Source organism: Ranitomeya imitator, chromosome 5 (genome assembly GCF_032444005.1).
Source record: "Ranitomeya imitator isolate aRanImi1 chromosome 5, aRanImi1.pri, whole genome shotgun sequence".
NCBI classification, from domain to species: domain Eukaryota; kingdom Metazoa; phylum Chordata; class Amphibia; order Anura; family Dendrobatidae; genus Ranitomeya; species Ranitomeya imitator.
Genome location: NC_091286.1, coordinates 181,582,449 through 181,608,060, shown reverse-complemented (window position 1 = coordinate 181,608,060; position 25,612 = coordinate 181,582,449). Strand labels below are relative to the sequence as shown.

Below are 25,612 nucleotides of genomic sequence, written 5' to 3'. Positions count from 1 at the left end.
AAACACATGTGTCGCACTTGCGTCGCTCGTGCGTCGTCATTGCGTTACAATCTCCCATTGAAACCAATTGACAACGCACGAGACGCAAGTGCGTGCGTCGTGCGTGCGTTGTGCGACGCATGCGTCGTTAGATAAAATTAAACAAAAAAGTGTCTAGACAGTGAACAGTGATAAAAACATCCCCCATATATAAAGAAAATGTTTGGATTGTTTGTCACTTCTGCTGCAGCATCTACAGGCAAGACATCAGACCAGACTTCTTCTACTTTTCTTCATCTGCTGTCCAGAGATGTAAGTATAGAATGATTCTGTGCATTTTCTACATGTTTTATTTTTAAATTGTTTTTGCAAGTTGTGTATTATATTCTGCACTGTGGTTGTTTAAAGATATTGTTGTATTTTTAGTCTGGTTTTGATGTATGGCGTTGTATAGGATGGCGTTTCATTGTCTGCGGCCTTGATTATTGTTCTTTCCAGGATAGATTTTTCTTTTCCATTTATTGGTTTGGTGGTGTTTTTTTGTATTCAGTTGTGATGTTGAATTCTTGCGTTATATGAATTTTATTGTCTCCGGCCATGTCGGTTTTATTGTAAAGTATGGTAGTATAGAATGATTCTGCGCCCTTTTATTAAATGTAATAATTTTTATTGCAAGTTGTGTATTATGTTCTGCACTGTGGTTGTGTAAAGACATTGTTGTATGTTTCTGGTTGGGAGGTATGGCGTTGTATGGCCTTTTATTGTCTCCGGCACTGTTGGTTTTATTGTAAAGTATGGTAGTATAGAATGATTCTGCACCCTTTTATTAAATGTAATAATTTTTATTGCAAGTTGTGTATTATGTTCTGCACTGTGGTTGTGTAAAGACATTGTTGTATGTTTCTGGTTGTGATGTATGGCGTTGTATGGCCTTTTATTGTCTCCGGCCCTGTCGGTTTTATTGTAAAGTATGGTGTTGTATTGCTGTTTCTGCCCTTAATTTTTGGGGGTTGTTAATTTTTTCCTTTTAAAAATCTATTGTGTTTTTTGGGTTGCTCCGTGCATACTGTACATTTTTTTTAAACAAAACTCTCTTTTTGGATTACGACATAGGGTCTGTTGTGTATTTGTTTTGTTATCTTTAGGCTTTTGTTTACTCTGGCATTGTGTTGTCTCTGCCATTGTTTTTTTTAATCAATGTGGCAGTGTTGTTTGCTCAGCGTTAGTTCAGTTGGAGTGCAATGTTCTTTGTGGTTGAAATGTAAATGTTTTTTTTTTATATATTTTACTATGTTCCGCTTTATTGTGCATAGGATAAATGTTATTTTGTTCTTTATTTCAGAATTGCATTAGTCATGGCCAGCGACTCAAGCCACACCCCACCGCTGAGGAGTCCGGTGAGTACATGATCTACTGTTGCTTACTATTCGCTGTCATTTGTAGATGGGTCACTCAACTTTTTGTAAACTATTTTACAGGCTTCTTCAAGTGAGGAGGAGAGCCAGGAGGAACAGAGGCAGCAGGAGCAGAGACCACGGGACCAAGCTGTGGTTGCAGGACGGCGAGTAAGTTTTTATGTCAAACCTATTCCTTTTTTTTCTTTAAGTTTTTTGTTTTTGCGGGTATGGGGGGTGGTGGGAGGTGGTAGGTGGTGGTGGAGGAGGTAGGGACAACAATTTTTATCTTGCAAACATTAATATTTTCCGTTTATTCTAGGTTTCACAACGGGCCCATGATGACCCACTGGACATTGACATGATGGTGGCATCCATAGAGGAACGGGGCCCGTTGTGGGACAGCCGTGACCCCCGGCACGCGGACCAGGGCGTGTTGCGCCGTTTGTGGATTGAGGTGGCACAATCGCTGTGGGATGGCTTCGACAGCGCTTCCCCCACGGGCAAAGCTAAATTTCGTAAGTATTTCCAAAATGCTGCTGTGACCCATCATGCCAGGATTACACAACCGTCTGTGATGTCTTCTATTGGGATTGCACACGGTTGCGTAATCATTTTCAATATTTTCTCTAAAACTAATTTTTTTTTTTAATTTATACACAGTTAAACAATTGAAGACCAGATGGCACTCCATGAAGGACCGTTTCAAGAGGGGCCTGAAAAAGGAGGGACAGATCCGTAGTGGTGCTGCAGCGTCAAGGACCTCTGTCTACAAATATAACTGTATTTTGCAGTTCTTGCGACCGGTCCTTGACAGCAGAGAGTAAGTATAGTACCTATGCACACACCTAGTTTTTACAACATGCATATTCACGTACTATATTCCAGCCACGTAGCTTATTGCCCAGCCATTTATTTTGGCAAGTACGAAGTATAGAAATGAAGAAAAAAATGCAAGCTCACCGAGGCGTGAAAAGTAAAAAATACATACTTTTATTCACTTCAATCATAAGCAGAGGATGAAACATCAGCACAATACAATAGACACTATCTACGCGTTTCAGGTGACAGGGAACATCAGACCTGAAACGCGTAGATAGTGTTTTTATTGTATTGTGCTGATGTTTCATCCTCTGCTTCTGATTGAAGTGAATAAAGTATTTAGTTTTTACTTTTCACGCCTCAGTGACCTCGAATTTTTTCTTCATTTCTGGTCTTCTCACACTTGACACAGCGTCTCCGTGCTCCGAGCCTTCTGGGATTAGTACTATGGTGAGCTTGACTTCCTCTTTTTTTCCCTGAAATACGAAGTATACAGAACACAGAAAGATAGTAGATTGGCCATGCCCGGGCAATATTTCATAGTGGAGTAGTATATTGCCCATCCAGGTGTATCCCAGTTTTTTTTCAAAAAAAAGGAAAAATATAATAGACACGGCATACCTTCTACTCCAAGGCAGGTTATGTTCCCATGGTTGCTCAGCTCGCAGGACCTGTGATGACGTCTCGGTCACATGACCGTGACGTCATGGCAGTTCCGACGATAAGCGTAATTGTCGGGCGTTACAAACGGCAACCATGGGTGACTATTTTGAAATAAATAAATGCATTCTTTTTTTAATATTGATGCGGCATATGCAGTGGCAATATTAAAAATAGGTTAATTTTAACGGCGGCAATGGATACCGCCGGTAAAGTTAATTAATGACGCATGTGAAATGTTATATTTAGTATACTAATGGTTTCCTTATGTTTTCACAGAACACACAGCAGCACCCGCGAGACTGTCCGACCCTCTGGAGCGGTCCTTCGTGAAGCGCCATCTGAACCGTCGCAGTCATCCCAAAGCGAGAGCAGGTCTGCACCACCACAATCTGGCGAACCGGCAGCCGGTCCATCAGATGTTCCCCTGGCCGAGGCCTCTGTCGCTCCTTCCTTCGGGACTTCCAGACAGCGTCAGCGGGCCTCAGACAGGGCGATCCTGCCCAAATTTTTACATTTGAGCACCGTATTCCAGAATGGTTTCAAGGCGCTGTGCGATAAAATGTCCAGTATCGACCGGCGTCTTGAAACCATAGAATCGGAGCTCTCGAGGCCGGCTAAACATTTTTTTAGTGCCATTCAGAAGGGCATGGTTGAACATCTTACGCCGGAACTCCAGATTTCGGTCATGCAGGCCTGCAACAACGCATATGTCACTGCTCTGCAGCAGGCTCGGGTCATGCAGTCAGCGACTACAATGCCCGCAGTACCATCGCTGGCTGCCATGGCTCCGACTCCTGCTGCAAAGCACCACCACAGAGCTCCGCGTGCCGAGGGCCACCGCCACCGCCACCACAGAACAGAGCCCCAAACTTCTGCTCCTGCCAGGCCTTCAAGGGCACACAGACAGGAAGCCGACCCACACCCAGAGGGAGAGAGGAGGAAAAAAAAGAAGAAGACGACAAGCACTACAACCTTGGCTATGGCTGCTCCCAAAACAACCATCCAAAGTACACAGCCTGGGTCTACCCGGAGCACACCCAGTACCCAGCGTGGGTCTACACGGAGCACACCCAGTACCCAGCCTGGGTCTACAAGGAGCACACCAAGCACTCAGCCTGGGTCTACCCGGAGCAAGAGTAGCCAGCCAAGGACACTGGTCGTCCCTCCTCCTCCCTCACCTCCTGCGTTGGCAGTCTCGCCACCGTCATCTGGCTGGATTGATGTCGGCATCCCGTCTAGTGTAATAGAGTATGCTGCTTCCTCCCCCTCGTCCTCCTCCTTGGTCTCCTCAACACCCACCAAAAGTGGAGGATATCAATCCCCCTTAATCGCAGATATTGATACCCCATAACATTTCCCATTTCTTGTGTCCCAAATAAAATTGTTATTTTGTTCAAAAATAATGAGTTTTTATTGTCTATAATAAAGTTTGCACCAAATCACACCGTGCACCGTATAAACAAATCTTGTGTTTGTAACCACTGATGTGCAATGTCTGACAATATTTTATCAATATTTTTTTTCATTTTTTTATAGGGCTGTCGCTCATTGTACTATGAGATGTTACAAACACAAACAGCATCAATATATCAATTTTAAAATGTACCATCACACAACAATTTCAGTAACGATATAGTTGGTTTTTGTCAGGAACCAACGTTATCTTTTCTGAAATCGTCCAACGATTAGGCCCCTGCTGGGAGATTGTAGGTGTCAGCGAATGATTAGGAATTTTTTGGGGTAACTGATCACACGCTGTCATTGTTGGATCGGCGTGTTTGACACCGATCCAGCGATGTAAACAAGGGAATATTGGGTTACTAGCGCAGTGTTTTAAACAATAAAAAAAGTGAACAATACCCCCCCCCAAAAAAAAGGTGTCAACCACGTCCCTCGCCGTCATCTTCCCGCAGTGACTGGCACTGTCATTCCCGCCCGTAAAGCAGAGAACACCGTTGACTTAATAATAAACGCTGTGCTGTGCTTAGGGCTGGCACAGTACGGAAAGGTGACGGCGATGGACGTGTCACACACCGGAATTTTTTTTTTGTTTAAATTACATTTACAATGGTAAACAGGGAAAACATCGTGAGTGTGGCCATGCGCTTCATAACACAATGGTTACCCAGATTACACGGGGACTTGCTCTTTTTTTGTCGCTGGAGAGCTGTCTGTGTGACAGCTCTCCAGCAACCACGCGACGACTAACAACGATCACGGTCCGGTCGTATCACTGGTCGGTATCGTTGGCTAATCGATTTATTACGGTACCTTAAGAATATTGGTCAGGTGAGGGGGTAGCAATGTTCAGTGTCGCCACTATTTGACTCTGGACGTATACTAGCATCCTGAGTGCAATAGTGTTAACTCTGTAGAGTTGTGCAAACATGATCGTCTCCCTCCTTGTCAAGCCAGGTTCCATATGCAAATAGTCTGCAAGATTAAAAATGGTTGACAAGGTGGGAGCCGATCATGTTATATGTCAAAACTATGGAACACACGGCTGAAATATTTTGTTTTTTTGTCACAGTCCATTTGGGTACTGGTGCTCACATAAATTTTGTGGGACACACATTAGTTTATATAACATTGGATTTTAAAATTTGTTTAATATGGAAAAACATATGGGAGATTTGTTTTGTGAAAACGGAAAGGCACAAGAACTTTATTTCAAAACACAACGCATTAGAAAATCAGGGGACATTAACAACATTTAAATAACCTTACATAGGCTGGTAAAATGACATGGACTCCACAGTGTTTACATGACAGTGTTTTTATTGTATCATAATACCAAGATGAATTAAACCATTTGATCTTGCCATGAAACACGCCCAACATCTGAAACAAAGTATGCAGCAAATTGGTCCCTCATATGAGCAATCTCCACAGTTGTCCGCAGAGGATGATCTTGATAATCAGGCAATGGATTTGGTATGGGTTCATCGGGTTCCACGTTGACTCTCTCTTTATCAATAATAAAATTGTGGAGAACCACACACGCCTTCACCACCTCATCCACTGTCTCAATTTTCAAATTTATAGCGGATCCTAAGATACGCCATTTGGAGACAAGGATTCCAAAGGCGCACTCCACAGTTCTTCTGGCCCGGGACAGTCTATAATTAAAAATACTTTTGGTGCGGTCCAACCCCCGACTGGAGTACGGTTTAAGTAGGTTGCCACTCATTTGAAAAGCCTCATCCCCAACCACAACAAATGGCATGGCCGGGCCTTCGGTGTTGGGAAGAGGTCGTGGCTGGGGGAAATTAAAATTGTTATCGTATAATCTTCGGCCCATATCAGACTCCTTAAATGTCCGTGAATCATTTGCATGGCCAAACGCTCCAATGTCCACAGCGAGAAACCTGCAGTCCGCACCTGCAATTGCCATGAGCAAGGTGGAAAAGTATTTTTTATAATTAAGAAACAGAGATCCACTTCTTGAAGGCTTGGTAATCCTAATGTGCTTCCCATCCACGGCTCCAATACAGTTAGGGAAAGAACACACTTGTTCGAATTTTTGGGCGTTGGCCTGCCATAATTCTGTTGTAGGGATGGGTAAAAATTCCTCCCGGAGGTTGTCCCACAATGCGCGGCATGTGTCGGCAATAATACCAGACAGTGTGGAGACTCCAATCTTAAACTGGAAATGCAGTGATCTCAAGGTCTCTCCGGTAGCCAGGAAACTGACAAGAAGAAAAATAAATAAATGTAATTAATTAAATTGTTATGAAAGAATTTTTCATTGTTAATTACAATCCCCCACCCCACAAAACCAAAACACGTTACTTTAAAAAATGGCAAGAACATATAAATCCTTCACATTCCATTATGTACCGTAGAGTCACCAGCAGACGTTCCTCGGGGGAAATTGCTTTACGGAGCTGCGTGTCCTGCCTGGAAATGGCTCCTTCCACCAGACGCAGCAGATATCGGAAGCTGTTTTGAGACATCCTGGTGTACTCAAAGTATTTCTCCTGGTTGTCATTTAACTCGCCAAACAGACAATGGTAGGCTCCACGACTCTCTCGGACTTCCACTATAGGGTGTAGCCAAAAACGCCGACGACTCCTTCTCCGTAGTTTGTCTCTTTTCCTCTGTTCATGACAGGCAATAGCATACGCAATAGCAAGGGCAAAATCCAGCTCCATATTGAGGTAGATACTCTCCATGGGACGATCCATCTTGATGCTGTATGGTTGGAATTCATCTATGCCGGGGTATATATACCACAATTCCATTATACCCACCCTCATCTACCCATTGGTGGCATTATCTAGTGTCTAGACACTAGACCCACCCTCTTCTATTCATTGGTGGTATTATCTAGTGTCTAGACACTAAATTGTGTTGAAAGATTACATCATTGTTTGACAACGCATGCGTTGTAAAACGCTGCGTTTTTTGGGAAAACGCAACAAAAACGCACAAAAAACGCTGCGTTTTACGACGCATCCGTTCGACGCATGCGTAAAAAAAGGTGCGTTTTTGCGTGCGTTTCAGTTGCGTCGTGCGTTGCGTCGACGCAGCGTCGCATGACGCTAATGTGAACGTAGCCTTACAGTCTGCAAATACGGCTGCCCTGGACATAGACATCTGCAGTCGGGAGGCGATCCCATAGCTACCATTATAAGCTGCTCTCTGCTCTGATGTGGCCACGCCCCCTGGGCTGTCTCCACATCACAGGAGAGGCAGGAGATCGGCGCCATCTTGCTTCAGTCTACAGTGGAGTGTACCTGTGAGCTCCACTGTGACTGAGAGCCATGCTGTTGGAGGGGCAGCTACATCTGTCTTCCCTCACACTGTCAGCGGCCGTTCCCTGTCCTCTGCTGCCTGTAATCTCTAGAATCACTAGAGAGGGTGAAGGAATGCTGCCGTCTGATGTCCTCTATCAGGAGCTGCAGAGAGGTAACAGAGGGGGGATGGGGGAGGCTCTGTGCTGCTCCGACCCTGCTCTCACTGCAGCTCCTCACAGGACATCAGACTGTGTATCTATCACTATATTGTGCTGAGCCAAGTATCTAATCCTCTCCTGTGTGATACTGTCTGCTGAGCCGTGCATCTAATCCTATCCTGTGCTGACCTGTGTATCTAATCCTGTGGAATACTGACTGCTGAGCCGTATATCTAATCCTCTCCTGTGTGCTACTGTATGCTGAGCCATGTATCTAATCCTCTCCTGTGTGATACTGTCTGGTGAACCATGTATCTAATCCTATCCTGTGCTGACCTGTGTATCTAATCCCGTGGAATACTGACTGCTGAGCCGTGTATCTAATCCTCTCCTGTGTGATACTGTCTGGTGAACCGTGTATCTAATCCTCTCCTATGCACTCCTCTCCACCCTGCATATCTTTCCTCATTGCACACACAACTCAATGCGTGCGATAACAGGAGCTGCGGGCGTCATGCTGTATTATGGCATTATGTGAGATCTAGATGACGGTATTATGTGATCTGTATGGTGGTATTATGCTTGATCAGTATTGTGAGAATTATATGGTGGTATTGTGTGTGATCTATATGGCGGTATTATGTGAGAACACTGGCAGCGTTATGTGTGATCTATATGGCGATATGTGAGAACACTATGGCAGTATTATGTGTGATCTATATGGCGGTATGTGAGAACACTGGCGGTATTATGTGTGATCTATATGGTGGTATTATGTGAGAACTGTATGACAGTATTGTGTGATCTATTTGATAGTATTGTGTGTGATCTATATGGCGGTATTATGTGAGAACACTATGGCAGTATTATCTTCAGAAAGCGGACCCATTCTATGGTGGTTCTGGCTGAGCACCTGCACGCGGGTCTGGGGTAATAGAGGGGACCGCATGACCTCCAGTTAGGTGCAGTCAGGGGAAGGCTGGTGAGGTAGCTGAAGAGAGGGGTCTCATTTTTATTGTTACTATATGGCTACATTTCCTTCCCAGCGTCACCCCAGACTGCTCCTGTCGCCTCGCTTTCACACATCGCCAGGACAGGATGGAGAAGACAGGATCTGAGGAGGGGAATGGGGTCTGTATGCAAAGTTTGGATCAGAACAGGCCATCAATCCGCAGAAATGTTTCCTGGATTTCTGTGGAGCAAACAAGCAGACTGCCTATCCATGTGTATAAAAGACAGCGCTCTATGTACAATCCCTGGCTGCTCCGCGCACCAAACAGGGGGCCCCTATAGACCAGCACACTGCTCTCCTGAAATACTCTGTGCTGCTGTCACCCTGCTCCCTCCACCACATATCTCCCAGAATCCTTGCTGCCTGCCATCCTCGGTGACTGTCTACTTGTCAGTATAAGGCTGCTTTCACACAAGCGTTGGTACGGGCCTTTCGCAGTGCGTCGTACCGACGCATGCTGTGAAAGAAATGCCCGACGTGGGCAGCGGAAAGTCTTACGACGCTTCCGCTGCCCCATTGTAAGGTCTGGCCATGAGGGGGCGGAGTTTCGGCCGTGCATGCGCGGTCGAAAATGGTGGACTCGACGCACAAACGTTACATATAACTTTTTTTATGGCGGCGGTCCACCAAAACATGACGCAACCGTCGCACGACAGTTGTGACGTGTGGCAATACGTCGCAATGCGTCGGTAATGTTAGTCTATGGGGAAAAAACGCATCCTGCAGACAACTTTGCAGGATGCGTTTTTTCTCCTGAATGACGCATTGCAACGTACAGCCAAAAACGCTAGTGTGAAAGTAGTCTAAGGCTGCCGTCACACTATCAGTATTTGGTCAGTATTTTACCTCAGTATTTGTAGCCAAAACCAGGAGTGGGTGATAAATACAGAAGTGGTGACATGTTTCTATTATACTTTTCCTCTAATTATTCCACTCCTTGTTTTGGCTTACAAATACTGAGGTAAAATACTGACCAAATACTGATAGTGTGACGGCAGCCATACTCTGCAGTCACCAACAAAATGGCTGCTCACTGGGTTCCTGAATATCATCCTCTCTAATCCCTTAGCAAACACCCAGAAGGGGAGGAGACATCACACACGTCAGCAGACTCCGCCCATAATTACTGCAGTGCTGTAATGTGAGCTATTTCTACACTAGGTTTTTCTGAAATTTCAGCAGCTGCCCCCCCTAGTGTTGAAAAGTGGAAATTCCAAAACTTTTCAAATTATTTTTCATATTTTACTAAATTATAAACAAATGATAATATTTTTTAAGAAAATGTAATCATTAATTCTTTAAATTTTAACAATTTCTGAAAAAAAAATTTTTTTTGATGGCACCTTCCCTTTAACGCTTCTCAGAATGTAACTACTGCACACAAGGCTCAAGGGTATGGGTAGGCAATAGTGGCCAAGCACCATCAAGAAGCTCTTCACTATGTACGATAAAAGCAATTATTGAATGAGAATGACTGCAGATAGAAAATTAAAGCCAATTGAAACTTGCATATTTTCAAGCTGCCTAATAAACTAAAGCCAGTTAACTTCAGAATACCCTTTTATGTTTATTTTTCATGGCCTATTCAGCTTGATGAAAACACAGTACAGAGCCTTATAAGACCAGAGCAGTAGCTAGGCATTTATACACCCCAATTCACTGCTGCTTCTTCATGTCCCCCCACACATACAGTAGACCTATTCAACATAAAATTATGGTGGTGTTATATTATACACATTTCTTTCTGGAGAGCAGAACACATCCTTCCTGACCTGCTTTGATTAACCAGTGCTGCTACTTTGATCAGGGTACCACAGCTGTTAAAGGCCTGGTTAATGAAAACAACGTTTTATTTCCCTCCGGCATGGTACAGAAATACAAAAGAAAAACAGACTGGGATAGTTATCCAGTGCAATGGATTAGCAGAAAAGGCTGATAATAAAACTACATGCAGCAATTATGCACCGTTATGGAACTCATAGTTAATCAAAAAGTGCACAACTCTGGCATCAATTGCATTTGGCTCAGGTACAAAACAACTGATCGGATAGAACTGAAGTAGGAGGATATGTGTCCACGGTCCGGAATCCCAGCGCTTTGGACGCAGCAGATACCCAGCTCCGCCCGAAGCGCTGCCCCCTTTTGTACACAGGGTGATTTCGCCTGTGTTCATTGAACCATGCCGAATCACTGCATCCTATACATGGACTATGTTATTTATCTTGTGGAGACAGTGAGTCTCCGCAAGATAGACATCCTGTGGTCTAGAAAGATGCGCCGCATGTTCGGTTACGCAGGTCTGCCACCTGCGTGTTTGTACGCATAGTGCAGATGGGATTTCATAAAATCCCCTCCACCATGCTATAACATCTGGACGCTGCGGATTGAACGGTGCGGCGGTATGCAGTGTCCAATCCACAGCAAATACTGAGGGAATACGCCCTGCGGAAACATACCTGGAAACTACAGCCATAGGCCTCATTCACATGTCAGAGTTTAAACACATACATGAAAAAAATGGCACCAGTGTCAGTTCTGCATTGGTGTGTCAATTTTTTTAGTATTAGTGGTTTTCACGGATGAATAAAGCAATATACACTGTGTGCAGAATTATTAGGCAAGTTGTATTTTAGAGGATTATTTTTATTATTGATCAACAACTATGTTCTCAATTAACCCAAAAGACTCAAATACCAAAGCTTAATATTTTGGGAAGTTGGAGTGTTTTGTTTTTTTTTTTAGATTTGGCTATCTTAGGAGGATATCTGTTTTTGCAGGTAACTATTACTGTGCATAATTAATAGGCAACTTAATAAAAACCAAATATATTCCCATCTCACTTGTTTGTTTTCACCAGGTAAACCAATATAACTGCACAAAACTTAGAAATAATCATTTCTGACATGCGAAAATAAACCCCCCCCAAATAAGTTACCAATATAGCCACCTTTCTTTATGATGACACTCAACAGCCTTCCATCCATAGATTCTGTCAGTTCCTTGATCGGTTTACGATCAACATTGCGTGCAGCAGCCACCACAGCCTCCCAGACACTGTTCCGAGAGGTGTACGGTTTTCCCTCCCTGTAGATCCACATTTTATGAGGGACCACAGGTTCTCTATGGGGTTCAGATCAGGTGAACAAGGGGGCCATGTCATTATTTGTTCTTCTTTGAGACCTTTACTGGCCAGCCACGCTGTGGATTCGTTGGAGGCATGTGATGGAGCATTGTTCTGCATGAAAATCATGTTTTTCTTGAACGATACCGACTTCTTCCTGTACTACTGCTTGAAGAAGTTGTCTTCCAGAAACTGGCAGTAGGTCTGGGAGTTGAGCTTCACTCCATTCTCAACCCGAAAAGGTCCCACAAGTTCATCTTTGATGATACCAGCCCATACCACTACCCCACCTCCACCTTGCTGGCGTCTGAGTGGAGCTTTCTGCCCTTTACTGATCCAGCCTCTGGCACATCAAGAGTCACTCTCATTTCATCAGTCCATAAAACCTTTGAAAAGTCAGTCTTAAGATATTTTTTGGTCCAGTCTTGACGTTTTATCTTATGTTTCTTGTTCAAAGGTGGTCATTTTTAAGCCTTCCTTACCTTGACCATGTCCCCGAGTATTGCACACCTTGTGCTTTTTGTTACTCCAGTAACGTTGCAGCTCTGAAATATGGCAAAACTGGTGGCAAATGGCATCTTGGCAGCTTCACACTTGATTTTCCTCAATTCATGTGCAGTTACTTTGCGCCTTTTTTGCCCAACACGCTTCTTGCGACCCTGATGGCTATTTTCCATGAAACACTTGATTGTTCGGTGATCACGCTTCAAAAGTTTGGCAATTTCAAGACTGTTGCATCCCTCTGCAAGACAACTCACAATTTTGGTCTTTTCAGAGCCCGTCAAATCTCTCTTCTGACCCATTTTGCCAAAGGACAGGAAGTTGCCTAATAATTAAGCACACCTTATATAGGGTATTGATAATAATAAATAATAATAATTAATTTTTATATAGCGCTAACATTCCGCAGCGCTTTACAATTTGCACACATTATCATCACTGTCCCCAATGGGGCTCACAATCTAAATTTCCTATCAGTATGTCTTTGGAATGTGGGAAGAAACCGGAGTGCCCGGACCCACGCAAACATGTAGAGAATATACAAACTCTTTGCAGATGTTGTCCTTGGTGGGGTTTGAACCCAGGACTCCAGCGCTGCAAGGCTGCAGTGCTAACCACTGCGCCACCGTGCCGCCCCGGTTAGACATCACCCCTCCTCATTACAGAGATGCACATCACCTGATTTACTTAATTGGTAGTTGGCTCTCATGCCTGAACAGCTTGGAGTAGAACAACATGGATAAAAAGTATCATGTGATCAAAATACAACTTGCCTAATAATTCTGCACACAGCGTATCCCAAACCTTCTATACTTTGCAATGTTACATATGGGCCAGACACAGATGGCACATTGATGCCATCCATGTGCTGTACTTGTTTTTCACAGACCCATAGACTTGTATTGGCAGTTATCAGCCATACCGCTGTGAATATGCACGGACAGTTATTAAAAAACATGAACATGGTAACAGCACTATAGATTATAATAGGTACGTGATGTATCCCTAAAACCCCACCCCCACCAAAAAAAAACAACTGAATTCAACACATATATGCTACGTGGAAGTCTGAATGAGTCCTTGAGCTAGGGTCACACCAGTGTATATTCTCTCATCTGAGAGAATCAGGCTATGTTAATCACGCTGATCAAATGCTGACCAGAGTGTGATAGTAGTGTGAACAGATTCTCATGGAAGAGGAGATGGAATCAATGTCTGCATCTACACTACGCAAATTACCTTTTCAGAAAGAAAGAGGACTTGAAGGGCAGGGTCCTCACCCCTCAGTATCAGTCTGTCATTGTTAGTTTACTGTAAGTGATAGCTGTAATTTGAATGTAACCCCTTCTCATGTACAGCACCATGGATTCAATGGTGCTATACAAATAAATAATAACTCTATAGCGCCATCTGTTGAAAGCAGCGATCCTACAGTGCAATCCGGTGTTTTGTCAGATCGCATTAGGACTGAATATATGGTTATGTGCATGAGCCCTAAGAAGAAACGCCCAAGGGTTTAAAGCATCAGAGATGGGCTAAAACTTCCTCTTTATTCATTCCAACAAAATAACAAGATTGCCTTGCGCAGGCGTGTATTACGGAGGACAGAGAATGAACTTCAATCCAATATTGCGGCCAGCATGCAGCCAGCGGGTAAGGAAAGGGTGAATAAAACACCCGAAAACTCCGCCCATATGACCCAAAACCGATCCCGCCAAATTCAGGTGACAGGTTCCCTTTAAGCCATTAGTGGTGCCCTTGATCCTCAGATATTGTTACTTTGGATGGCTCGAAGGTACTAGAAGCCAAGTTTCCATGGTGTTTTCCTTGAGGTGCCTGGGACTTCTCAAAACACAGCACAAAAAAGTCCAGCTATTGTTAACCCCTGAACGACCGCCGATACGCCTTTTAATGGCAGCAGTTATGTGTACTTATGCCTCAGCACCGATTTTTAAATGGCGCTGAGAAATAAGTGTATAGCGTCCCCCAGCATCAGAATTTCTCCAGGGTCTCGGCTACCAGGGGTAGCAGAGAACTTGATTTGGGTAGGTTTATAGTGTTGCGATTGCTGTTAACGGAATAATGGCGGCCGCAAAAAAAAAACCCTCTGATTTCCCATTTAATTTCTATCTCCTCTAATTTGATTGCACATTAGAGGATAGAGAAATGGGGTCTGCTGGCCGACACCCGGGAACAATAGGACATTTTTCCGATTGGTTAATTTTGACAACTGAGATAGACCCAATCACAGTGATCAAAATAAAAAAAAAATAGTAGATCAAACCCCCCTTTATCATCTCCTTAGGCTGCTTTTACACTTGCTGTGTTTTTGTGGCCCGGTATTGCGGGCCTTATTGCTGCAAAAAAGACGGTCTGCCGCACTAACGGCCCACATTTACTTGCGGATTGATGTCTTTCAATACTATGGAAGAAGTATTGTAAAAAAAAAATACGGCGTTCCGCAAAACCGGAAGTGACGGTGCACCCATTGAAATTCAATGCGGGCTCGAACTTTTTTCACGGCCGCAAATACGGCCCTCACGGCCATACGGCACACCATGGAATTTTTGTTGGCTGATTTTGCGGCCCCATAGAAATCTATTGGGGCCGCAAAAACGGTCAGCAAAAACACAGTAAGTGTACGAGAAGAAGCCATAGTTAGGTCAAAATAATCACATAAAAAAATTTATTTCTTTCTATTCTTCCATTAGGGTTAGGGTTGGGCTAAAGTTAGGGTTGTGTTTATGGTTGGGATTACGGTTAGGGTTGAGATTAGAGGTGTGCAAGGGTTAGCTTTGTGATTAGGATTATGGCTAGGCTTAGCATTAGGGTTAAGGGTGTGTTGGAAGTTAGGGTTGGAATTAGAATTGGGGGATTTCCACTGTTTAGGTACATCAGGGGGACTCCAAATGCGACATGGCGCCACAATTGATTCCAGTAAATTTTGTGTTCAAAAAGTCAAATCGTGCTCCCTCCCTTCGGAGTCCTGCCATGTGCCCAAACAGTGGCTTTCCCTCACATAGGGGGTATTGGCATACTCCGGAGAAATTGCACAACAAATTTTGTGGTCCATTTTCTCCTGATACCCTTGTGAAAATAAAAAAAAATTTGTTCCAAAGTAAATTTTTTGTGAAAAAAGTAAAATGTTCATTTTTTTCCTTCCACATTGCTTTAGTTCTAGTGAAGCACCTGAAGGGTTAATAAACTTCTTGAATATGGTTTTGCGCACCTTGAGGGGTGCTTTTCTGTTATATTGACCGCCCAAACTCTTCAAATGTGAGGTGGTCCCTGAAAAAAAAATGGTTTTGTAAATTTTGTTGGAAAAATGAGAAATTATTGGTCAACTTTTAATCCTTATAATGTCCTAACAAAAAGATTATGTTTGCAAAATTTTGCTGATGTAAAGTTGACATTTTATTTACTAACTATTTTGTGTGACACCACGCTCTGATTAAAGGGTACGAAATTTAAAAGCTTGAAAATTGCAAAATGTTTGGCAAATTTCTATTTTTTTCAGAAACGCAAGTTAACCCCTTTCTGACCTTAGACGTACTATCCCGTCGAGGTGCCCTGGGCCTATCTGACCCTCGACGGGATAGTACGTCATATGCGATCGGCAGCGCTCACGGGGGGAGCGCCGCCGATCGCGGCGGGGTGTCAGCTGCCTATTGCAGCTGACATCCGGCACTATGTGCCAGGAGTGGTCACGGACCGCCCCCGGCACATTAACCCCCGACATACCGTGATCAAACATGATCGCGATGTGCCGGCGGTATAGGGAAACATTGCGCAGGGGGGGGGCTCCCTGCGGGCTTCCCTGAGCCCCCCGCAGCAACGCGATGTGATCACGTTGCTGCGAGGGTCTCCAACCTCCTTCCTCGCTGCAGGCCCCGGATCCAAGATGGCCGCGGCATCCGGGTCCTGCTGGGAGGGAGGTGGATTCACAGAGCCTGCTCAGAGCAGGCACTGTGAAGCCTGCACTGCTTTAAGTCAGATCGGTGATCTGACAGAGTGCTGTGCAAACTGTCAGATCATTGATCTGTGATGTCCCCTCCTGGGACAAAGTTAAAAAAATTTTTTCCAAATGTGTAAAAAAAAATAAAAAAAAAATTCCTAAATAATGAAAAAAAAATAAATATATTATTCCCATAAATGCATTTCTTTATCTAAATAATAATAAAAAAACAATAAAAGTACACATATTTAGTATCGCCGCGTCCGTAACGATCCCACCTATAAAACTGGCTGACTAGTTAACCCCTTCAGTAAACACCGTAAGAAAAAAAAAACAAAACGAGGCAAAAAACAACGCTTTATTATCATACCGCCGAACAAAAAGTGGAATAACACGCAATCAAAAAGACAGATATAAATAACAATGATACCGCTGAAAACGTCATCTTGTCCTGCAAAAAACAAGCCACCACACAGCATCATCAGCGAAAAAATAAAAAAGTTATAGTCCTGAGAACAAAGCGATGCAAAAATAATTATTTTTTCTATAAAATAGTTTTTATTGTATAAAAGCGCCAAAACATAAAAAAAAGATATAAATCAGGTATCGCTGTAATCGTACTGACCCGAAGAATAAAACTGCTTTATCAATTTTACCAAACGCGGAACGGTATAAACGCCTCCCCCAAAAGAAATTCATGAATAGCTGGTTTTTGGTCATTCTGCCTCACAAAAATCGTAATAAAAGGCGATCAAAAAATGTCACGTGCCCGAAAATATTACCAATGAAAACGTCAACTCGTCCTGCAAAAAACAAGACCTCACATGACTCTGTGGACCAAAATATGGAAAAATTATAGCTCTCAAACTGTGGTAACGCAAAAAATATTTATTGCAATAAAAAGCGTCTTTCAGTGTGTGACGGCTGCCAATCATAAAAATCCGCTAAAAAACTTGCTATAAAAGTAAATCAAACCCCCCTTCATCACCCCCTTAGTTAGGGAAAAATTAAAAAAATGTATTTATTTCCATTTTCCCATTAGGGCTAGGGTTAGGGTTAGGGCTAGGGTTAGGGTTGGGGCTACAGTTAGGGTTGGGGCTAAAGTTAAGGTTAGGGTTGGGGCTTATGTTACGGTTAGGGTTTAGATTACATTTACAGTTGGGAATAGGGTTGGGATTAGGGTTAGGGGTGTGTCAGGGTTAGAGGTGTGGTTAGGGTTACTGTTGGGATTAGGGTTAGGGGTGTGTTTGGATTAGGGTTTCAGTTATAATTGAGGGGTTTCCACTGTTTAGGCACATCAGGGGCTCTCCAAACGCGACATGGCGTCCGATCTCAATTCCAGCCAATTCTGCGTTGAAAAAAACAGTGCTCCTTCCCTTCCGAGCTCTCCCGTGCGCCCAAACAGGGGTTTACCCCAACATATGGGGTATCAGCGTACTCAGAACAAATAGGACAACAACTTTTGGGGTCCAACTTCTCCTGTTACCCTCGGGAAAATACAAAACTGGGGGCTAAAAAATAATTTTTGTGGGAAAAAATGTTTGTTTTATTTTTACGGCTCTGCATTATAAATGTCTGTGAAGCCCTTGGTGGGTCAAAGCGCTCAAAACACATCTAGATAAATTCCTTAGGGGGTCTACTTTCCAAAATGGTGTCACTTGTGGGGGGTTTCAATGTTTAGGCACATCAGTGGCTCTCCAAACGCAACATGGCGTTCCTTCCGAGATCTCCCATTCGCCCAAACAGTGGTTTACCCCCACATATGGGGTATCAGCGTACTCAGGACAAATTGTACAACTTTTGTGGTCCAATTTCTTCTCTTACCCTTGGGAAAATAAAAAATTCGGTCGAAAAAATAATTTTTGTGAAAAAATATGATTTTTTATTTTTACGGTTCTGCATTATAAACTTCTGTGAAGCACTTGGTGGGTCAAAGTGCTCACCACACCTCTAGATAAGTTCCTTAGGGGGTCTACTTTCCAAAATGGTGTCACTTGTGGGGGGTTTCAATGTTTAGGCTCATCAGAAGGTCTCCAAACGCAACATGGTGTCCCATCTCGATTCCTGTCAATTTTGCATTGAAAAGTCAAATGGCGCTCCTTCGCTTCCGAGCTCTGTCATACGCCCAAACAGTGGTTTACCCCCACATATGGGGTATCGGTGTACTCATGACAAATTGTACAACAAATTTTCGGGTCCATTTTCTCCTGTTACCCTTGGTAAAATAAAACAAATTGGAGCTGAAGTAAATTTTTTGTGAAAAAAAAGTTAAATGTTCATTTTTATTTAAACATTCCAAAAATTCCTGTGAAGCACCAGAAGGGTTAATAAACTTCTTGAATATGGTTTTGAGCACCTTGAGGGGTGCAGTTTTTAGAATGGTGTCACACTTGGGTATTTTCTATCATATAGACCCCTCAAAATGACTTCAAATGAGATGTGGTCCCTAAAAAAAAAATGGTGTTGTAAAAATGAGAAATTGCTGGTAAACTTTTAACCCTTATAACTCCCTAACAAAAAAAAATGTTGGTTCCAAAATTGTGCTAATGTAAAGTAAACATGTGGGAAATGTTACTTATTAAGTATTTTGTGTGACATATCTCTGTGATTTAATTGCATAAAAATTCAAAGTCGGAAAATTGCGAAATTTTCATAATTTTCGCCAAATTTCCATTTTTTCACAAACAAACGCAGGTACTATCAAATAATTTTTACCACTATCATGAAGTACAATATATCCCGAGAAAACAATGTCAGAATCACTGGGATCCGTTGAAGCGTTCCAGAGTTATAACCTCAATTCTGACAGTGGTCTGAATTGTAAAAATTGGCCTGGTCATTAACGTGCAAACCACCCTTGGGGGTAAAGGGGTTAAATCGAAGAAATTTTTCCACTAACATCAAGTACAATCTGTCACAAAAAACTCAGTTAGTGGGATCCCCATTGAAGCGTTCCAGAGCTGTAACTTCATAAAGTGACAGTGGTCAGAATTGTAAAAATTGGCATGGTCATTAAGTACAAAATGGTCTCACTAAGGGGTTAAAGACAAGCTGCTAGCGATCTTGATATTTTCCTGGATTATCTTTTAACTAAAGTGCTTTAAAGGAGTTTTTTGGAAATAGAAAGAAAACTAAAACTGAAGGAAATGTCTAAGTCTTAAATACTTTAAATTAGAAAATCACAACTGTCTTGTATGGGGAGGTAACCACTATGTTATTAAAATGCAAGTGCAAGAGCCTCTGAACATGCAGAGTATGGAAGCTTCCCCTCCATCCCACATTCCTCCTTCATGTGTAGGAAGATTACACCCAGACGATATTCTTGCACTGGAGATACCACAATTGCAGAGAAACGAGAAGAGACTGGATAAAGTTTTTTTTGGAGGTGCATTGAACAGCAAGGCTGATTGCTGCAGAGGGGAAAAAAAAAAAAAAAAAAAAATCTCCAGCTTAGCGAGTGTGAGCGAGCTGAGTGTGACCTGAGTCTAAGTGTGAACGGCGGTAAGTGTGACTTGTGATTCAGTGACTTTTGAGTCAGGGAGTTTCCAAGGGAGGAATTGCTGTCTGTATTTTATTAATACTTTATTTTTATTTAACGCTTTTGTCTGGTGCAATCCCCATTAGGAAATGTGCTCCACTATTGTTAATGCCATCCAGTGCACATCTTGCCACATGAATGCAGTCCTTGATCAGCCGGTCGAGGGTGCATACTGCTGTGCGAGATGTGAGCACGTTGAGCATTTGGAAGCCCAGATTCTGGATGTAAATGTGCAGCTGGCAACACTGAGATCCATAGACAATATGGAGAGGAGCCTTCTGCTCACTGAGAGGGGTTTGGTTTTCTTCAGAACTGGGCTGACTTCTCAGTTGGCTACAGGCTCTACGCTAGGGACGGGCTGCATCTCAATGGGGAAGGTGCAGCTGTGCTGGGGGAGAAAATGGCTAGAAGGTTGGAGGAGTGTTTAAACTAGGAATTGGGGGAGGGTATTCATTTTATAGGAGGGGAAGATAGTGCAGATAGAGACCTGGGCACAAACAAGGAAGTTGGGGGTGGTGGTGGCATGGGGGATGGGGTTAGAACAGTTAAAGGGAACCTGTCACCTGAATTTGGCGGGACCAGTTTTGGGTCATATGGGCGGAGTTTTCAGGTGTTTGATTCACCCTTTCCTTACCCGCTGGCTGCATGCTGGCTGCAATATTGGATTGAAGTTCATTCTCTGTCCTCCGTAGTACAAGGATCGTAAAAATCGGAGAGGAGGAGGGGTTTGTCTCTATGTAAAGTCTTGTCTAAAGTCCACTTTAAGGGAGGATATTAGCGAAGGGAATGAGGATGTCGAGTCCATATGGGTTGAAATTCATGGAGGGAAAAATGGTAACAAAATTCTCATTGGGGTCTGTTACAAACCCCCAAATATAACAGAAAGCATGGAAAGTCTACTTCTAAAGCAGATAGATGAAGCTGCAACCCATAATGAGGTCCTGGTTATGGGGGACTTTAACTACCCGGATATTAACTGGGAAACAGAAACCTGTGAAACCCATAAAGGCAACAGGTTTCTGCTAATAACCAAGAAAAATTATCTTTCACAATTGGTGCAGAATCCAACCAGAGGAGCAGCACTTTTAGACCTAATACTATCTAATAGACCTGACAGAATAACAAATCTGCAGGTGGTTGGGCATTTAGGAAATAGCGACCACAATATTGTGCAGTTTCACCTGTCTTTCACTAGGGGGACTTGTCAGGGAGTCACAAAAACATTGAACTTTAGGAAGGCAAAGTTTGAACAGCTTAGAGATGCCCTTAATCTGGTAGACTGGGACAATATCCTCAGAAATGAGAATACAGATAATAAATGGGAAATGTTTAAGAACATCCTAAATAGGCAGTGTAAGCGGTTTATACCTTGTGGGAATAAAAGGACTAGAAATAGGAAAAACCCAATGTGGCTAAACAAAGAAGTAAGACAGGCAATTAACAGTAAAAAGAAAGCATTTGCACTACTAAAGCAGGATGGCACCATTGAAGCTCTAAAAAACTATAGGGAGAAAAATACTTTATCTAAAAAACTAATTAAAGCTGCCAAAAAGGAAACAGAAAAGCACATTGCTAAGGAGAGTAAAACTAATCCCAAACTGTTCTTCAACTATATCAATAGTAAAAGAATAAAAACTGAAAATGTAGGCCCCTTAAAAAATAGTGAGGAAAGAATGGTTGTAGATGACGAGGAAAAAGCTAACATATTAAACACCTTCTTCTCCACGGTATTCACGGTGGAAAATGAAATGCTAGGTGAAATCCCAAGAAACAATGAAAACCCTATATTAAGAGTCACCAATCTAACCCAAGAAGAGGTGCGAAACCGGCTAAATAAGATTAAAATAGATAAATCTCCGGGTCCGGATGGCATACACCCACGAGTACTAAGAGAACTAAGTAATGTAATAGATAAACCATTATTTCTTATTTTTAGTGACTCTATAGCGACAGGTTCTGTTCCGCAGGACTGGCGCATAGCAAATGTGGTGCCAATATTCAAAAAGGGCTCTAAAAGTGAACCTGGAAATTATAGGCCAGTAAGTCTAACCTCTATTGTTGGTAAAATATTTGAAGGGTTTCTGAGGGATGTTATTCTGGATTATCTCAATGAGAATAACTGTTTAACTCCATATCAGCATGGGTTTATGAGAAATCGCTCCTGTCAAACCAATCTAATCAGTTTTTATGAAGAGGTAAGCTATAGACTGGACCACGGTGAGTCATTGGACGTGGTATATCTCGATTTTTCCAAAGCGTTTGATACCGTGCCGCACAAGAGGTTGGTACACAAAATGAGAATGCTTGGTCTGGGGGAAAATGTGTGTAAATGGGTTAGTAACTGGCTTAGTGATAGAAAGCAGAGGGTGGTTATAAATGGTATAGTCTCTAACTGGGTCGCTGTGACCAGTGGGGTACCGCAGGGGTCAGTATTGGGACCTGTTCTCTTCAACATATTCATTAATGATCTGGTAGAAGGTTTACACAGTAAAATATCGATATTTGCAGATGATACAAAACTATGTAAAGCAGTTAATACAAGAGAAGATAGTATTCTGCTACAGATGGATCTGGATAAGTTGGAAACTTGGGCTGAAAGGTGGCAGATGAGGTTTAACAATGATAAATGTAAGGTTATACACATGGGAAGAAGGAATCAATATCACCATTACACACTGAACGGGAAACCACTGGGTAAATCTGACAGGGAGAAGGACTTGGGGATCCTAGTTAATGATAAACTTACCTGGAGCAGCCAGTGCCAGGCAGCAGCTGCCAAGGCAAACAGGATCATGGGGTGCATTAAAAGAGGTCTGGATACACATGATGAGAGCATTATACTGCCTCTGTACAAATCCCTAGTTAGACCGCACATGGAGTACTGTGTCCAGTTTTGGGCACCGGTGCTCAGGAAGGATATAATGGAACTAGAGAGAGTACAAAGGAGGGCAACAAAATTAATAAAGGGGATGGGAGAACTACAATACCCAGATAGATTAGCGAAATTAGGATTATTTAGTCTAGAAAAAAGACGACTGAGGGGCGATCTAATAACCATGTATAAGTATATAAGGGGACAATACAAATATCTCGCTGAGGATCTGTTTATACCAAGGAAGGTGACGGGCACAAGGGGGCATTCTTTGCGTCTGGAGGAGAGAAGGTTTTTCCACCAACATAGAAGAGGATTCTTTACTGTTAGGGCAGTGAGAATCTGGAATTGCTTGCCTGAGGAGGTGGTGATGGCGAACTCAGTCGATGGGTTCAAGAGAGGCCTGGATGTCTTCCTGGAGCAGAACAATATTGTATCATACAATTATTAGGTTCTGTAGAAGGACGTAGATCTGGGGATTTATTATGATGGAATATAGGCTGAACTGGATGGACAAATGTCTTTTTTCGGCCTTACTAACTATGTTACTATGTTACTATGTTACAAGCCTGCATAAGGTGCAATCTTGCTTTGCACAGGCGTGTACTATGGAGGACAGAGAATGAACTTCAATCCAATATTGCAGCCAGCATGCAGCCAGCGGGTAAGCAAAGGGTGAATCAAACACCCAAAAACTCCGCCCATATGACCCAAAACCAGTCCCGCCAAGTTCAGGTGACAGAGTCCCTTTAATAATTTAAGAAAGAATAGAGGTAAAGAGAGGAACGTCAAGTGCATTTATACTAATGCTAGAAGCCTCGCCAAGAAAATGGACGAATTAGAATTAATGTTGTTGGAGCATAATTATGACATGGAGGGGATATCTGAAACATGGCTGGATAAGCCATGACTGGGCTGTTAACTTGCAGGGCTATAGCCTTTTCAGAAATGACTGTACAGATAAGCGAGGGGGAGGGGTGTGTCTGTATGTAAAATCGTCCTAACAACACATCCGGCGAGATAATATAGGTGAATTTAATGAAAATGTATAGTCCCTGTGGGTGGAGCTGCGACTCAAGGGGAAGTCATTATTATGGGGAACTTCAACTACCCGGAAATAGATTGGGGAACAGAAACCTGCAGTTCCAGCAAAGGTAATCGGTTTTTGACAACTATGAGAGACAATTACCTTTTACAACTGGTTCAGGACCCAACAAGAAGGGGGGCACTGCTAGACCTAATATTAACCAACAGGCCAGACCGCATATCAAATATAAGGGTTGGGGGTCACTTGGGGAATAGTGATCACAAAATAATAAGTTTTCATGTATCCTTTAATAAGATGTGTAGTAGAGGGGTAACACATACACTAAACTTCAGGAGGGCAAATTTTCAACGGATGAGAGAGGATCTTGGTGCAATTAACTGGGACGACATCCTGAGACATAAAAATACACAAAGAAAATGGGAGACGTTTAATAACATCCTGGATAGGACCTGTGCACAGTATATACCGTTTGGGAATAAACATACCAGAAATAGGAGGAAACCAATATGGCTAAATAGAGCTGTAAGGTGCGCAATAAGTGACAAAAAGAAAGCATTTCGAGAATTAAAGGAAGTAGGTAGTGATGAGGCATTAAATAAATACAGAAAATTAAATAAAGTCTGTAAAAAGCAAATCAAGGCAGCAAAGATTGAGACAGAGAGACTCATTGCCAGAGAGAGTAAAAATAATCCCAAAATATTCTTTAACTACGTAAATAGTAAGAAACTAAAAAATGATAGTGTTGGCCCTTTTAAAATAGTCTGGGTGAAATGGTGGATGAGGAAAAAGCAAATATGCTAAATGACTTTTTTCATCAGTATTTACAAAAGAAAATCCCATGGCAGACAATATGATCAGTGATAACAAAATTTCCACAATAAAGGGAAGGTGACATCAAAAAAATTTTTTTTTCAGAAATTGTAAAAATGTAAAGAATTAATGATTACATTTTCTTAAAAAATATTATCATTTGTTTATAATTTAGTAAAATATGAAAAATAATTTGAAAAGTTTTGGAATTTCCACTTTTAAACACTAGGGGGAGCAGCTGCTGAAATTTCAGAAAAACCTAGTGTACAACTAGCTCACATTACTGCACTGCAGTAATTATGGGCGGAGTCTGCTGACGTGTGTGATGTCTCCTCTCCTTCTGGGTGTTTGCTAAGGGATTAGAGAGGATGATATTCAGGAACCAAATGAGCAGCCATTTTGTTGGTGACTGCAGAGTAAGGCTGCCGTCACACTAGCAGTATTTGGTCAGTATTTTACCTCAGTATTTGTAAGCCAAAACCAGGAGTGGAATAATTAGAGGAAAAGTATAATAGAAACATATGCACCACTTCTGCATTTATCACCCACTCCTGGTTTTAGCTACAAATACTGAGGTAAAATACTGACCAAATACTGAGCGTGGACGGCAGCCTTAGGCTACTTTCACACTAGCGTTGTTGGCTGTACGTTGCAATGCGTCGTTCAGGAGAAAAAACACATCCTGCAAAGTTGTCTGCAGGATGCGTTTTTTCCCAATAGACTAACATTATCGACGTATTGCCACACGTCGCAACTGTCGTGCGATGGTTGCGTCATGTTTTGGTGGACCGCCGCCACAAAAAAAGGTACATGTAACATTTGTTTGTGCGTCGAGTCCGCCATTTTCGACCGCGCATGCATGGCAGAAACTCCGCCCCATCCTCCCCAGACCTTACAATGGGGAAGCGGAAGCGTCGCAAGACTGCTTCCGCTGCCCACATCGGACATTTCTTTCACAGCATACGTCGGTACATCGGCCCGACACACTGCGACGGGCCCG

General features: G+C 42.7%; 1 protein-coding gene across 5 annotated transcripts in view; it reads right to left on the bottom strand.

Annotated features, from left to right (window-relative positions):
• ZDHHC14 (zinc finger DHHC-type palmitoyltransferase 14) overlaps positions 1 to 25,612 on the bottom strand; it is a 650,690-nt gene that overhangs the window by 28,705 nt on the left and 596,373 nt on the right. The gene's annotated exons all lie outside the window — the stretch shown is intronic.